Source organism: Scyliorhinus torazame, chromosome 14 (assembly GCF_047496885.1).
Source record: "Scyliorhinus torazame isolate Kashiwa2021f chromosome 14, sScyTor2.1, whole genome shotgun sequence".
In the NCBI taxonomy this organism is placed as follows: domain Eukaryota; kingdom Metazoa; phylum Chordata; class Chondrichthyes; order Carcharhiniformes; family Scyliorhinidae; genus Scyliorhinus; species Scyliorhinus torazame.
Window position 1 is genome coordinate 107546961 of NC_092720.1, and position 16801 is coordinate 107563761.

The 16801-nt window shown below is 48.7% G+C and overlaps 1 protein-coding gene across 1 annotated transcript in view; it reads left to right on the forward strand.

Annotated features, from left to right (window-relative positions):
• Nucleotides 1-16801, forward strand: part of LOC140389047 (pinopsin-like) — a 161993-nt gene that overhangs the window by 105161 nt on the left and 40031 nt on the right. The gene's annotated exons all lie outside the window — the stretch shown is intronic.

Consider the following 16801-nt stretch of genomic DNA (forward strand, 5'->3'; position numbering starts at 1 on the left):
TTTGTGGGGGGTGGTGGTACTGTGATTGAGGGGGTTGGTATGTGTATTTATAATAGTTACCCAGAATTTAGAAGAGATTTTAATTCTGACAGGCTGTCGGAACCATTCGGATGGCTCCCAGCACTGGGCAATTTCCCAGAGGACGTTTGTGCGTCGGGGCAATTGCTTTGTTGATGCTTACCCGTGAAGTCCCAAGAAGGGTTCCCCGGCACATCTTTGGGGCATCCCCCAATTCGACGCTGTGGAGCTCTGAAGTTACAGCCCTTAGCCTTTGGCATCATTGCAAAGAGCTCATCAAAATCATTCTGAGCCACTTTGGCTATGGCATCCCACTCGGGATCAGATATGGTGCTTTCAGTTTTAGAATCATCCTTTCACATCCAATTATTTTCCTTCTCTTCCGATAAATTGCATATTCTGCATTCTTTGAAGGATCTGATGACTTCTTTTGCACTAATGACATTGCACAATTTAAGAACGGTGGCGCAGAAAACATTAAGTGGGGCAGCACCTATTTGTGACTGCCTGTGTGGAGTTTGCACTTTCTCCCCCTGTCAGCGTGGGTTTCCTCCGGGGGCTCTGATTTCTTCCCACAGCCCAAATATGTGCAGGTTAGATGGATTGGACGTGCTAAATTGCCCCTAAATGTCCAAAGGTTGGATGGGGTTATGGGGATAGGGCAGGGGATTGGGCCTGGATAGGCTGCTCTTTAGAAGGGCGGGTGCAGACTCAAAGGGCTAAATGGCCACATTCGGCACTGCAGGAATTCTATGATTTTCACTCTCTTTGAAGGTTTTCTCTCTCTAGCAACCATCCACCTATTCCATTTGGTGCAAACATGAACCTTGAGTGGTTTGCTGAGGCACACAATCAAATGTTGAACCATGGACACTAGACCCTCTGGTATCGCGGCGATGTGACTGTTATTTCTTCACAGGAAACTCTTGCCGTCATCAATTACAGGGGATCTGAACATGCTCCACACTAAAAGCTGCGTTCTTTATGTGGGCCACTGGGTTGTTTATTCCACACATTATCCATGCTTAACTTCACTCCATCCTCATCTATCCAACCGTTAGTGTGAACATGAGCAAACTCCTGGAGGGAACTTGATGTTTGGCACTTGAAAATTACCATAGGCTTTAATTTCATTCATTGCCCGTGTAGGCTAGTATGAAACCTGTCTGTAAGAAGTGGTGAAGTCACCGCACTAGCACTCCAGAGGTCCTGGCTACTGCCCTGGGGTCATGGGGTTCATTAATATAGCTGGTCTCAGTAAAAGTGACCATTGACTGTCATGGTTCACTAATGCCCTTTAGGGATGGAGATCTGTCATCCTTACCTGGTTTGGTCTACACATGACTCCAGACCCACAGCAATGTGGTAGATTCTTCACTACCCACTGCAATGACCCAGCAAGTCACTCAGTTCAAGGGCAAAAAAATGCTGGCCTTGCCCAGTGATGCCCACACCACATGAAGGAACTAAAAAAAAAACACGGCCTGTCATTTTTATAAGAACTGCTTTTGAATCTTTCCACTTCAGAATTTAGTTGCTGGGCCTCTTGCTGATGTGACTTAATGGCTACTTGTGCTTTTGACCCTGTCTGCTGTTGAATCGCTGGAAAATGATCATTTCGGCATTAAGGTCTTCTGCCACAACATGAGGCTGTTTTATTCATTAAAATGGCTGCACCGCTGGCCTGCAGTCTTTGTTGAACTCGTGGTTTGATGTGGCCTCGGTGCCGATGTAACCATTCTGTCGATTTTCAAGAATCTATTCAATGCTCTCGGGAACAGACCAGTGGCTGGTTCCTATCATGGCGCGTTTGGTCTTGGCTGGTTCCTATCATGGCGCATTTGGTCTTGCACATCATCTTCAGGGCAGCTTCCTCCTTCTTCTATTCTCACAACAGTTTTAACTAACACCGAATTCCCTCATGCAACCTCGTTCCTGTCTGCTTTCTGTGGTCCTGCTGGTTCCTGTACACCCACCCCCCACCCCCCCACCCCCACCCCCGTCCCTCCCCTCATTCTATCAGTCATTGGAACAGTCTGATGAATGGGCCCCAAGGCTTTGTGGGAGCCATCTTCCAACCCTTCTCCAAAAGGAGAAATTCCGATAGGTCTGCCAGCCAGTCTGTAGCTGTGTGTGGTGCTGCTGATCACCAGCCGAGCAGGATTCTCCAGGGGCGATTAGGAAAGCAAAGGCAAGGACGTCAGTCCCTCTTCCCATTTGAAGTTCTGGCTGGTCCGGTTGAAAAGGTATCCTACACCTAAAAGAGAGGACCTGTACGCCAAACTAGCTGGAGGTCTAACTTCCCCGAAGTTGACATGAGTCATGCATACCAGCAGATGGAGCTAGATGAGGCATCCAGAGAATTTGTCACGATCAACAGATGTAAGGGCCTATACCAGTACACCAGACTGCCATTTGGAGTTTCATTGGCTTGTGCAATCTTTCAATGCACAATGGAGAGCTGTTACTGAGATTTACCTCATGCAGTTGTTTATTTAGATGATGTGCTAATCACGGGAGCCACAGAAGAAGAACACTTAACCAGCCTAGAGGAGGCTTCAAAAGGTTCCAGGAAGCTGGAGTAAAATTAAAGAGAGAGAAATGCACCTTTAAACAAAGTGACTTGGTTAGGGTCTAGAGTGGGCACACAAGGGATAATGTTCAAGCCATTAAAGAAGCACCACCCCAAAGAATGAAGTTAAAACCTTTCCTTGGAATAGTAAATTATCATCAAAGGTTTATTTTAAATTTGTCCATGATATTGGCACCTCTGCATGCATTAATAAAAAAAATAGAGGTGGTTCTGCAAGACCATCAAAACTAAACCTTAAGACAATTGAAGCAATCCCTGCAGTCCATTTAGTCCTTTTAGTCCATTTCAACCACTCCAAGGAAATCATTCTCATTTGTGATACATCTCCTTATGGAATTGGAGCCGTCTTGTCACATAAAATGGAGGACGGGCTAGAAAAGCCCATCGGCTATTCTTCAAGAACCCTAACTGATGCAGAAAAGACTTACTTACAGGTCGAGAGAGAAGGGTTGGCCGTCATCTTCATGTTAAAAAAATTCCACCAATATGTTTACGGACTGCATGTCACCATAATTACTGATCCAAAACTCCTGCTCGGTTTATTTAGCAAAGATAAAGACATCTCTCCAACAGTATCTGTGAGGATACAACGTTATGCTTTATTGATGACCGCTTATGAATATACTTGCCAGAACAAACCGGGGACAAAAATATCAAGTGCAGGCACCTTGAGCCGTCTCCCACAACTGGATAGTACACGGCCCTTGCCAGTGCCACAAGAAATTATCCTTGCCTTGAATTTCCTTGACACACTTACCTGTGTCATCGCAATAGATCAAATACTGAACTCCGAAGGATCCAATATAGTGCAATGTTAAGCATATGGGGCTGGATTCTCCGTTCCTGAGACGAAGTGTTGACGTCGGGGCAGGATTCACGGGCTGGGATTCTCTGACCTGGCAGCGGGTCGGAGAATCCCTGGGGGAAGGTGAGAATCGCGCTCTGACGCCGGCTTCCCCAGTTTTAAAACAGATGACTTCCCCATGGCTCCATCGGCTTCCCCATTCCCCAGCGCCGATTCTCGGCCCCCCCAGCAATTCTCCGGGCCCCGATGGGCCGAGTTGTCGACAAGTTTGGCCGAGTCCCGTGGGCGTGGGTTACTCAGGTAGCACATGGCAGGACCTGGAAGGTGAGCCTGCGGGGGCCGTACTGGAGGGGGGTGGAGTATCCGACCCCGGGGTGGGGGGGGGCACGATTGCCTGGCCCGCAATCGGGGCCTACCGATTGGCGGGCAGGCTGGTTCCGTGGGGGCCTATTTTACTCAACTCCGGGCCCCTGTAGGGCTCCGCCATTTTGCCCAGGGGCCGGCACGGAGAAGGGAACCCCCACGCATGTGCAGAAATACACCGGCATAGCATGCATGCGTGGAATCACACCGATCGTTCCGTGCCTGCACAAACTCGCGCGGGCCGTTCCGCACCGGCTGGAGCTGCGGGGACCACTGCGGCGCCAACCTAGCCCCCTAGGAAGCGGAGAATTCCTCACTTTCGGGGACCATTGTCGCCACTTTTCATTCCGGCATGGCGACATAGCCCCATTATTAGAGAATCCTGCCCTTGGACTTTCACGACAGCAAAACTTGTGCTGAACCTGGACCGACTCAGTGACTGTGGAGGGGCTAGCACCGGTGCCACATGGAACACAATCAATTCTATCAAAAACGGTGCAGGATTCATCGGGTCCGTGATTGACACTCGGGAGGCTGACAAGCTGCAGCCGTACACATTACACTCCTCCACACACACTAATTCCAGCCAACAAGAGGGCACTGGTTGTGTTGGAACGCACCCATACAGCTGATGGGTCTGCTGGAGCCAGAGGGTACTGACGGGGGTGGCCTGGGGGGATACCTATATGCCCCATGGCACAGTGAGCTGTCAGCGGCATGCGCAGCTGCGTGACTGCCTTTCCAGCTGTGGCAATGGTGTTCCGTACCGTCCATCCTGGCGCCACAGCCCACCTCCTGGCCACCCCCTGCTACTCCTTCCGGCCCTGGCAGAAGCCCCCCGGCCAGCGGCGCAGCTGTCAGCAAACTATGGTGGTTTAGGGCCGGTTTAGCTCAGTGGGCTAGACAGCTGGTTTGTGATGCAGAACAAGGCCAGCAGCGCGGGTTCAATTCCCATACAAGCTGAGAATTCTGAATTCTCCCTCTGTGTACCCGAACAGGTGCCAGAATGTGGCAACTAGGGGCTTTGCACAGTAACTTCATTACTTGTGACAATAAAAACATTATTATGATGTTGGCCATTTTCCGCACCACAACGCCGGTTTCACGATTTTTAAAAGCACAAGTGAACCACGCTGTACGGAACTCAGCCCACCGGAGGCGGGAAATCACAGCAGCTCCCGGGAATACCAGGTCGGGCCCGCTATTGACACGCAAACGGTTCCGGACCGCACAAACGGCGCTGTCGAGGTGATGGAAAATTGCAATTTGGCGTCAAATCAGCACCCGGCGCGATTTTGGCATCGCAATCTATTCTGCGCCCAATCAAGTTCCGTGATTTCGGCGTCCGCCAACCGAGAATCCCGCCCATGTCTGAACAACTATGAACTGTATGAAGTATGAACTGAGCTGAGATGACGGTGTCCTCCTGTGGGGAGAGAGGGTGGTCCTCCCAAACCTGGCAGGAAGTTATTATTGGAGGAACTGGACAGTGTTAACTCTGAGATGTCCAGAATGAAAAATGTTGGCTCGCAGCTACGTATGGTGGCCCAGGTTAGACACAAACATAGAAAGTATAGTTAAACACTGCGATCAATGCCAGGTACAACAAAGGTTACCGGCAGCAGCCCCAGTGCACCCATGACAGTGGCCAGGTAGGCCATGGGTGCGACTCCATGTTGATTTTGCTGGCACATTCATAGGCACCATGTTGCTACTTCTAGTGGATGCACACTTAAAATAGCTAGACGTCTATGGAATGAAGTCCGCGACTTCTTTGGCAGCAGTGGAAAAGCTAAGGCAAACCTTCGCCACCCGTGGTTTGACACTACAAAGCCTGAGAGAACATTCAGTGGATGATTTGGTACACGCTACAAATTTTGGGATGAGGCACCTCCTGTTGAACTGTGTACTTCCAAAAGGGAGAGGGAATCCCCTGACAGACTGACCTTACAATGGACTGTGCTAAAGAACTCCTTTATGGTGCCGTAATTTAATTAGTTTAACTTTTATGGTATGTGTCCGCACCCATAATTACTCTGCTTGGTAGTCACCACTCCTTCCAAGATATTACATTAACAAAGTAGCCTAAACTGATCTTACATTTGCAGATTAGCAGCCTGCAAATTTAACAAGTTATTTCCCATGTATATTCTTACTCGAGGAGCAACGTTTTCTCTCCACACTACAGTGCGTCCTCAGTGGAAATCTGTATCTCATCATGTTCTTCATGAGTTTCAGCTTGCAATCCAAATGTGGTGAGCACCACCACCAACCCCATTCCTGCTCTCACATGGTAATTAGCCATAGTCCACAGAGGGCTCCCTCTCCATCAGAGAGGGACAATTGGCTTGTATAGTTTGGGAGTCACCACTCCACAAGTATGGGCAAGGCAAGAAAGCAGGCTCCACAGCAGTTTTGGGGAATGAACTTGTGCCATTGCCATCAGTCTGCATCACACCCTAGCAATGGTAACCAACTGAGGTAACGACCCCCATGTACCATATTCACACCTTACAGAAGTGGTTGCCTGATAAACACTTGCTGGGATTCTGCATAGGGCAGTTATTTTCAAAGTCGGGGTCGCGGGTGAGTCACGGGCAGGTGTCGGGCGGGTCGCGGAGCCATCCATCGCGGCGTTCCCGATCACAGGAATTAATGCGCAACGGCTGCAGCAGCTGGCTTTAAAAAAATGCCGGTTGCGACCGAGTTTAAAAATTATGGCCGCGACTGGCTTTTAGAATGTGGGTGCGCTGCGCTTGCGTGCCCGCTCATCCGTGCGCAGGCCCAGAGTCCAGCAAGAAACACTACCTCTTCCTGACGTCAGTGCGCTGACCCAGGAGAAGACTTTGTTTTAATACAATGCAATCTTCCTGCCTGAATCGAGGCAGAGAATAGGTTGTGTGCCCCGAACACTGAAGTCACGTGCTCTGGGCGCAATTGCGATTCCTCCATTTTGTCAGCAGCAAACAAGCAACAGGACTCTAAAATTTCAAATCAAGCATTTTGTAATAAGGAAGAGAGAGCCAGCGACACAAACAGGCCAGGATCTCACAATTAATTCTGCTGCAGAGAGTGGCTCAGGAGTCCACAACAGGTCAAAGCAATGCTGGTGCTAGCTCCAGGACCTCTGATGAACAATCCATACAGAAATGTAACATTGAATGACAAAGCAAGTGAGATTGTGAGGACCAAGCAGGCTCACCTGTTGCATAGGGCAGCATGTTAGCACAGTGGTTAGCACAGTTGCCTCACAGCTCCAGGGTCCCAGGTTCGATTCCTGAATTGGGTCACTGTCAGTGCGGAGTTTGCATGTTCGCCCCTGTCTGCGTGGGTTTCTTCCCACAGTCCAAAGATGTGCCGGTTAGGTGGATTGACCATGCTAAATTGCCCATAGTGTTCAAAAAGTTTAGGTGGGGTTACTGGGTTGTGAGGTGCAGGTGTGGTCTTAGGTGGGTTGGTCTTTCCGGTGTGGACTCGATGGGCCCAATGGCCTTCTTCTGCACTGTAAATTCTGATACTATGATGATGATTAAAGGAAAGCGAAAATGGTGAGTCGCGAAGGCCAGCCTGTGTGGGTCACGACGTTCAGCCGACATGGGTCCTGAAGTTGGCCGGTTGATAAAAATGGGAGCCCAGAAGAAAAGTTTGAAAAACACTGGCATAAGGTTTCTCCTTATCGAGCCTAAAGGCATTGAGATGAAGATACTGAGAATAGCCCCAGGATATAAATTGACATTTTCTTGATCTGCCGTTTCAAACACAGCAGAATTGTCACTAGATGAACCATAGGGAAAGATGAAATGGTGCATTAAAATTTCATTCCATAGATCAAAATGTCAGAACAAAGCCAATGTATCAGATATTTCAGGTTTCGATTCTCAATGATGATCAGGACTCGCCTTGCTCAAGGTGCGGAATGATCGACCAACATCATGTTTGAAATGCACAGGCCCGGATATTAAGCTGAAGGTGACTTCCACACATGTTGGAGTCAGGGAAGTGAGGTTCGGGTTTGGAATTGTGTGGGAAAATGACGGTTGTCAACTCACCCCATTGGAGCCTAAATTGAGTGACGCATGTCTGGAATTACTGCTGGGTGCTGTCAGTAGCAGGGAGGGCATACTCATTCCCATCAATGGGAGGAAGAAAACGGCTGCTCCCCCACCACCCCCAGGAAATCCTGTTTGGAAATAGCTGAGGAGAGGAAGAACAGGACTAAGGCCAGCCTTGGATTCAGTGCAGGAAAGAGTTTACCTGCTTGACCAGGTCAGGGAATATGCAGCACCCAGCCTTCACTTTCACCATCACCTCCCCATTTATTTTTGCAATGTGGTATATATGTTTCATGGGCACCCTCAAAGAATGTGCTTTATCCATCGGCTAAATAACTCAACTTCACCCACTCGCTGGTCTATTTAGCTCCCTCATTCAGAAGAGACAACAAAATGCGGGGAATGGATAGGACTGGGGATTCACAGCCATATATAGTCCAGCTCACTGATGCAGAGGAGGATGCCCTGAAGATACAAACTGATTTATGAAGCTCGCAGATAGTTCGTGGCAGAGTGTCAAATGTCTCAGACCCACCTATGATGACTTAGTTTTATCAATAAATTAATTGTGAGAAGATTGAGTCTGGTCACTTTCAAGACTATGACCGGAATTCTCTGGCTGTTGGAATTCTCTTTTCCCGCTGGCAGCGCATCCCCGCCCATGCGTTTCCTGGTGGCATGGGGTGGCTTCAATGGGAAATCTAACCGGCGGGAAGAGAGAATCCTGCAACCAGTGGACGGCATGCCGCTAAGAAACACACGGCTGGGAAACGCTCTGTATTCCTTTTGCCTACCAATGCTTGCATGTGTACAGCAGGTGTCAAAAACAGAAATCAAGACGATTCCTCAGAAGACCTTGTTCCTTCTGGAGATGCAGCATGACGGGACGGACAATCGCACACCAAAACAAATATTCGCTCTTCAGTGGGTCCACGTTGGGAGTTAGTCAGGTTCGCAGCTGGTGATTCGCAAATCACAAATGGACATGGGCAGCACTGATGGCACAGCCAGCCATGTGGGAAGTCTGGATTGTGTAAGGTGCTCAGCTAGACACTGATTGCTAACCTGGGACTTTCATTGAGAAGGAGAATGCTGCCACCAGCGAACAGCGCGCCACCGAGAAACACGCGGCTGGGGGACCGGAGAATCCAGCTGTGTGTTGAAATAGAACATAGGGACATAGAAGTGGGAATTCCATTCCAAACACTTCCATTTCTCACCCATTGCCCCCTCCCTCAGCTAGTACCTGACGCACTTTTTTATGTCCCAAGGTCCGGATCTGCACCTAAGCAAGTGCAGGTGGAGCAGTCTTTGGCAGGAAATAAAATAGAATCTCAGACATGATCTGAGCACACTGCCTCAACTAAAGTCAACAGGGGTACATCATAAAGAAACAGTAAGAAGGATACGTTCTTTAAATATTGCAATTCACCAAAGATGGGCATATAGGTGGGGAGAGCTGTTTGGTGGCGAGTTATGCAGAGGATCATAGAATTTTTTTTTTAAAATGGTGCAGACTCGATGGGCCAAATGGCCTCCTTCTGCACTGTAAATTTTATGATTCTATGATGATCACCACACCTCAAGTGAGGGGCAAGGTTGAGAAGGTGGAGTCTTTATGAATAACCTCAGCTGGTACAGGAATTGAACCCATGCTATTGGCCATACTCTGCATCATGAACTAGCTGTCTAGCCAAATGAGCTAAACTGGCACCTGACTTGGAAAATATATTGCTGTTCTTTCACTGTTGATCAGCCAAAAGAGTTTCCTCCCCACAACCTCTGTTGGTGTATCTAGAGCCTGCAAACTGCAGTGCATTTTCTCAAGGGCAGTTAGGATGAGTGTTAAATGCTGGGCTTGCTCGTGACACCTGCTTCTTCTTAATAGATTTAGTTTTAAGATGTCATGAAGGAAGTCAGAAAAACCAATAGATTCATAAAATATCCTTCAGGAAAGGGAACGTTTCGTTGCCACCTAACCCAGCAGTACCTCAATTGAAAAACCACATCCCTGTGCTCATTTCCGTCCATGGCCTCACTCTTCCCACTCGCTTTAATCTCCTACACCCTCCCCAGTCTCCGTGTGGTATAATAATAATAATCACTTATTGTCATAAGTAGGCTTCAATGAAGTTATTGTGAAAAGCCCTTAATCGCCACATTCCGACACCTGTTCGGGGAGGCCGGTATGGGAATTGAACCCATGCTGCTGGCCTTGTTCTGCATTACAAGCCAGCTGTTTAGCCCACTGTGCTAAACCAGCCCATTACAATTATTTCCTCTTGCACTCTTCTGATTTCCTTTGCTCCACCTCTGTTCACCATGGCTTCAGCTGCGTAGGTCCGCAAATCTGGAATTCTCTCCCTAAATATCGACCTCTCTCCCTTCTCTTTCCTGAAGGCCGCGATGGAATCGAAAGATTACTACTCGACACGCTGGAGCAGGCAGAGGCCTTCATTAAGGAGAAAGGACTGGAACTCGGCTGAGGAGGGTTGAATGGAACTTTTGAAGAGCAGGACAGGAAGGGTTTGTTGAGGACGTTATGGTACTGTGTGTTAATTCTTTGCTTTCTGGACAGCAGGGGTATTTCCTTCAGGTGAGGGGGCCAAAGCAATTGGGAGTAGTAACTAAAATGATAATGTGCGAACCGTACAAAACACTACAAGGTTGCTGGGCTTCAGGCACTTGTGCATGTAAGATGGGCCAAGGGGATTATGTTTCTGATTTCTGTTGCCTTTTGAGTGTGGACCCTGTTGCTAATTGTGTTTCTCTTAATTTGGCTCCGAAGATGGCGGCCAATATGGTCGTCTTCCTTAATTCTAATTACGTTCGCTCTAGAGTCGCCAGGTATCTTTCGATACCGCCACAAGGTTCAAAACCGAATACTGATCAAAGACTCGATACACCAGTTAGTAAGTTCAAAATCAATGCTCATTTATTTACACACACAGTCAAATATACTCATGCACAAAACTCTACAAACTAAACTATCACTACTGCTAAAGCCTATACTTAGCTTTGGGTGCCCACTCAGTCAGAGGAACAATGGCCGTTGTTCGGTTCTGAGGCTACTGGGGTCGAGTTGGTACAGAATAACAGCTAGGAGCGTCTGCCTGGTAGCATGCGTTGACCTTGGACTTACTTGTTCTGATGTTGCTGTTGGGCAGGTCTCTCCTTGGCGAGAGCCGGAGCCACAAGAGAGCGATTCTCTCTTGGGAGATTCTTCTTATACCCAAAAGGGGCTTTGCGCGCTTTTGGGCGGGCCTTGAACTTGGCCCCAATTAATTGGGCCATTTCCCAATCATTCTCATCGATTTCCTCCAATAGAAGAGTGGGTGCCCTGATTGCTGGGCGTGTCCTAGGTGGCCGTTGGCCTGCTTTGTTCTGGTCTCCTCTGGCCCCGGGGTGTCTGTCTTGGTATTGTTTACTTAAATGTTGCCTTTTTGTTCCCGGGGATGGCTCATTAGTATGGAAATGGTTTGCAGTATCGGTCTTGTCTGGGAGCTTCGGCACCAATCAACAGACAGACCTTGCACCTGCTTTCTTTCTTAGTATTGTCCATTTTCCCTGCAATCTTTCCATTTTGTAATCGGAAAGTGGCCATCCCAGATGGCTACAGCTCTGTATGGGGATATCTCACTAGCAAGAAGGTGCAGGCTAGTGAATGGGAATGAAGGGGCTGCGATTTGCTGCACCTGGTCAGAAGAGGTTCAATGAGTCTAGCTTCTTTGTTTGGCGAGGGGAGGGACGGGGTTAGCTGTGGTGGCAGGCATTCTGCCAGCGCAAGGGGTAGGCGGGGGGAATTACTGTGTGACGGAGGAGGGGAGGGGGAGGCAGAGATCTAACAATGTCCAGGGGATTTTCTTTGTCCTGTCCTCTGGGGGGGTTGGTGGCCATCTTAGGTGGGACTGGAACCTCGGAATTCGTAATGAGGACGATGTGACTCCCCACAGTGGAAATGGCTGATTTAGGTGAAAAGGAGGGTGAGAGACCCCCGACAAGGCTAGTTACCTGGAATGTGCAGGGTCTGGGTGGAACTGTGAAAAGGGCGAGAGTTTTCTCTCACCTGAAGAATCTAGGAGCCGATGTGATATTTTTACAGGAGGCCCTTGTGCAGCTGCGAGACCAGACTTCAGAAGGACCAGGTGAGCCAGGCATTCGACTCGGGCTTTGATAGTAGGATCCGGGGGGGTGCTGATCTTCATCAATAAAAGGGTCCGCTTCCTAGCGGAAAGGGTGATGGCTGATCGGGGGGATGGTCACAGGTACACTGAGGATAAGTCTTGGTAAGCATGTATGCCCCGAACTCAGATAATGTGATGTTTATAAGGTGGTGGTACCAGATCTAGCTACTCATCAACTGATTCTGGGGTGAGATTTAAATTGTGTCTTAGATCCACGACTCGATCAATCCACGCCAAAGTCGTAGGTCCCTTCGGATGTTGGGTGGGCGCTGTTGGTGTTTATGGAGGAGGCAGGGGGAGTGGACCAGTGGCGATTCAAGTGCCCTGGGGTGAGGAGTCCCTTTCTTCTCCCCAGCCTACAAGGTGTTCTCTAGGATAGATTACTTTTTGATGGGCAAGTCCCTTCTTCCCAGGATGAGGAAGGCGGAATACTTAGCTACAGTCAGCTCTGACCGTACTCTTCATTTCATAGATTTAATGCTGGAGGCAGGCCCAACGCAGCATACAGAATGACGTTGGATGCGGAGCTTTTGGTGTATGTGAGGTTTGTGGGCGGATTTTGAGAGCCGTAGATAAGTACATGGAGTTCAATGGGAACGGGATGGCTTTGCCCTCTATTCTATGATAGGTTTAGAGGCTAGGAAGGAGCGCCAAAAGTTAGCTGATAACATTATGGAAGTGGACCGTAGATACTCGAATGACCCAATCCCTGAACTCCTGGCAAGCAGCAAAAAGCTGCAAATGCAGTTTGTCCTGCTGTCTACTGATAGGGCCGTGCGCCAGGCGCGGCGGCTGAGATGGGTTACCTATGAATATGGGGAGAAAGCCAGCCATCTTTTGCCTCACCAGCTAAGGTGGCAGGTGGCCTCTTGGGGGATTATCCAGCCAAAGGACTCGGGAGACAGGCTGGTTTCCGTCCTGGATAAAATGAAGGGGGCATTTCGGGCCTTTTATGAGAGTCTTTAGAGGTTGGATCATACGGAGGAAGAGTTGGAGATGACGGAGGTTTTAGAGGGCTGGAGTTCCCGAGGTGGGGAAGGAAATGCTGGAATGGCTGGAGGTGCCACTGGGTCTGGAGGAGGTCTAAACAGTGATAGGACAGATGCAAACAGGGAAGGCACCGTGGCCTGATGGGTTCCCAGTGGAATTTTTCCTGAAGTTCGCAGACCAGCTGCTTCCGTTACTGATGAGCATGTTCAATGACTCTTTGGCCCAGGGTTCCCTTCCTGCATCGCTGCGGAAGGCATCGAACTCCCTTCCCCTGAAAAAGGACAAAGATCTTGTGCAATGCGGGTCGTACCACCCTATTTCACTGCTTAACACTGCTGTCAGCTGAGGTTCTAGCATTGAAGTTGGAACCCTATCTCCCGTAAATAGTTGGGGAGGACCAGACGGGATTTCATGAATCAATCCTCCATCCACGTTAATATGCGATCTCCAACTCCATGAGCCCTTATCTCAAAAATTACATTTTTGTGTGGCACCTTTTCAAATTCCTTCTGGAAATCAAAATATGTTACATTTCTTGATTTCCCTTTCTCGATCCTACTAGTTGCATCCGCAGAAACCTCTAATAAATTTGTCAAACATGATTCCTCTTGTTGCCAAGTTGCTTTTGTCTATCATACTATCATTTTCCAAGTGCATTCTTAAAACTTACTTTATAATAGACTCCAGTTTTTCCCCCAAGACTGGCGTCATGCTAACTCTGATTTGTCTCTCTCCTTTTTTGAATAATGGTGCTGCATTTGCTAACCTTCAATCTGCTGGCACCATTCTAGAATTATTTTGTATCTGAAGTAAAGTAAAGTCACCATAATTCCAGATGACCATAGGCTACTTTCCCCTTTGAGGGGGAGAGCTAACTGGTGGTGATTTAACCTGAGGACCACCACACCTCAGGCAAGGGCAAGGTTGAGAAGACGGGGCCTTCATGAATCACCTCAGCCGATACGGGAATTGAACCAGCGCTGCTGGCCTTGTTCTGCATCACAAACCGTCTGTCCAGCCAACTGAGCTAAACTATTAAATTGGGAACTTTGGAAAATCATCCCCAGTGCATCCATTATCTCTGCAGCCATCTCTTTTAGAGCCTTAGGATGGCCTTAGGGATTGGGGCTTGGGGACCTGTTAGCCTTTAGTCCCTCAAGTTTACTTTTTCTCTGCTGGTAACAATTGCCTAAAGTTCCCTGATTCTTATTAGTTCCTTGGTTATGCTCTATTTCTAATGTGTAACTTGTGTTTTCTAAAACAGACACAAAATAATTGTCAATGCCTCTATCATCCCCCATTATCATTCTTCCCGTCTCTGCCTCTAAGGGACCAACAGTTGCTTTAGTTACTCTCCTTGCTTTATATTGTAAAAATATTTAGCAAATCTGTTTTTTAATACTCAGGTTTACCACTGTTCTGTGTAACAATATAAGCCTCTTCCTGTAATCTAATACTATCCATAATTTAACTCTTTAGTAAGCCATTGGCTGGGATTCTCCGTTGAAGATTCTAAGTGCTCCCACGCGTGGAGAATCGGGACTGTGTCCCGTTGGTGCGAGGAGCATCGCTGGGGTAGGATTCTCGTGGTCAGACTATGAAAAAATATGCATAGTGCCGAACACGCCAGTTTCCCCGCAGATACTAGGGTCAGGCTGACATTTTGAACGGGCTCCCCGATCCCGGAGTTCTGGGAGAGGATCCGCGCCCCCCCACAATCCAAATGTTGACCCCACACCCCCCTGACAAGAGAGCCCTCACAACCCTTCGTCAAGGAGGGGTATCCTCCCTTGTCACCATGCAAATAACACCCCCACCCACACCACTTATGTTTGAAGGTTACCCAACCCTCCCACCTGACCCCCTCAGCCACCCACCTCAGCCCCCCCTCCCACTACACCGGCCCCACCACCCCTCCTCCAGGCCCTCCTTCCGCTGCCACACACTTCAGTCCCCACCTAAGGCCTCGATCCTAGAATTGCCAATGGTGCATTGCTCCTGGCACCATGACATTGACACCATGGCAGTGACACCCTAGCCTGGCGCACTGGACCCTGAGTATGGTCAAAGGGTTTAACCCATTTGCTTCTGTGTCCTTGAGCCACTGTCAGGCTACAGAGGAAAGGTCCTCAAAGGTCCTGGGGGCTGGGTGGCCTAAGGTTGTAGGTAAAAAGTTGATCCAGGACCCTTTCCTGAGGTGAAGGTCCCAGGCCTGGACTGCCCCTGCCAGACCTGGGCAACCTGAAAATCAACTGACTTCAAAGCTGCTAATTGGTTTCACTTCCTCTTTTCTAACCGCAGAAAACACTTAGCAATGATGAAGTGGTCAGCAGCTGTCAATCAGAAAAAGGATGTTTATAAATATTGTGTTAGGATTAATGGAAGGTACTTCAGATGTATTCAAGTGTGAACGGAAAGATAAATAAACAACTCCTGGCAGCTGTAAATCAAAGCCGTCAATCAAAGCTATCAATCAAAGGCAAGTTAAATGTATTGCACTGTGAAGGATCCCAGGGGATTTCAAGCCTTTTCAAGTGTTGAGAGATTTCTCGGAAGGCTCCGACACTTCAAAAAGCAACAGGTTCAAATGCATAGGTCTGAGGGAATAGATGTGCGGAAAGGGAAAATGTTCTTGACTTGATTCTTCACTGAGCTGTCTGATCTGCTCATCAGCTGCCAGACAGAGCAATTCAAAGGGAAAGGCCACTTCAGAGTTTAAACAGGTCAGATCAGGATGAATATCTTGAACAGAGGGCTACCTGAGATCACTATGCTAAGAATGATCTCCAGGTTTCCCAGGGATGGAAGGGACCATCCAAATAGGGGACCCACATCCCAAGGGAGGGTTCCAGGAACAACCCTTTAACCACAACCCAAGCCCATCCAATCCCCACAACTCTTGGGGGACTTTCCCTCTGCAGTCTGGCAGCAGTAGATGGGCACATGAGCAATGGGCTGACTCCCTCGACCCCCTCCCCCTCAGGGGTCCATTGCACCAGGACTGCACCTGGACATACTTACATCAAAGCCACCTGCTGGAGTTCCCGCTGTGGGGGTCAGAGCATTATGGGGGTGTTGCCAATTAATAATGATGCTCTTTAGAGTCGCCAGGTATCAAATGATACCACCACAAGGCTTGACCGGATATCGATCAAAGGACCACACAGCCAGTTAGTCAGTTCAAGTTCAAAGGTGGTTTATTGACACACAAGGATTACTTCGACATGCAACACAAAACACTACAAGTTAAACTACACCTCACAAGTACAATAACCTACACTTAACATCAGGGCAACCGGCACTATGCAGATGGACAAGGCCTTTGTCTGGATCTTGCGTGGCTGGGTGGAAGAAGTGGCTCTGTTTCTGCTGGGCACATCCGTCTGGTAGCAATCGTTGGTCTTGAACTTGTCTGTCTGGTCGTTATGCTGCACTTGGGTTGGCATAGGCCGGATCCAAGAGAGACCGAGCACATGGCTGTGTCTCTTCTTATCCCTCTGGGATTTCGCGCTCTTTGGGTCGATCCTTAACTTGGACCCAATAATTCGACAGGCTTCGATCACTGCCTTCGATTTTGGCCAATAAAGGGGCGGGTGCCTTGATGGCTGGGCGTGTCCTTAGCGGTCATTGACCTTGGCTGTTTGGGCTCCCTGAGTAAAGGGAGTGGCGCCGGTTAGTCTGTATCTGTATCGGTTACCTGAGTAGAGTTCTTTTGTTCTGTGGTAATGGGCCATTAGAATGCAAACGAGCAGGGGTTTCAATTGCATCTAGCTATCTGGGTTGCAAATACGCACAC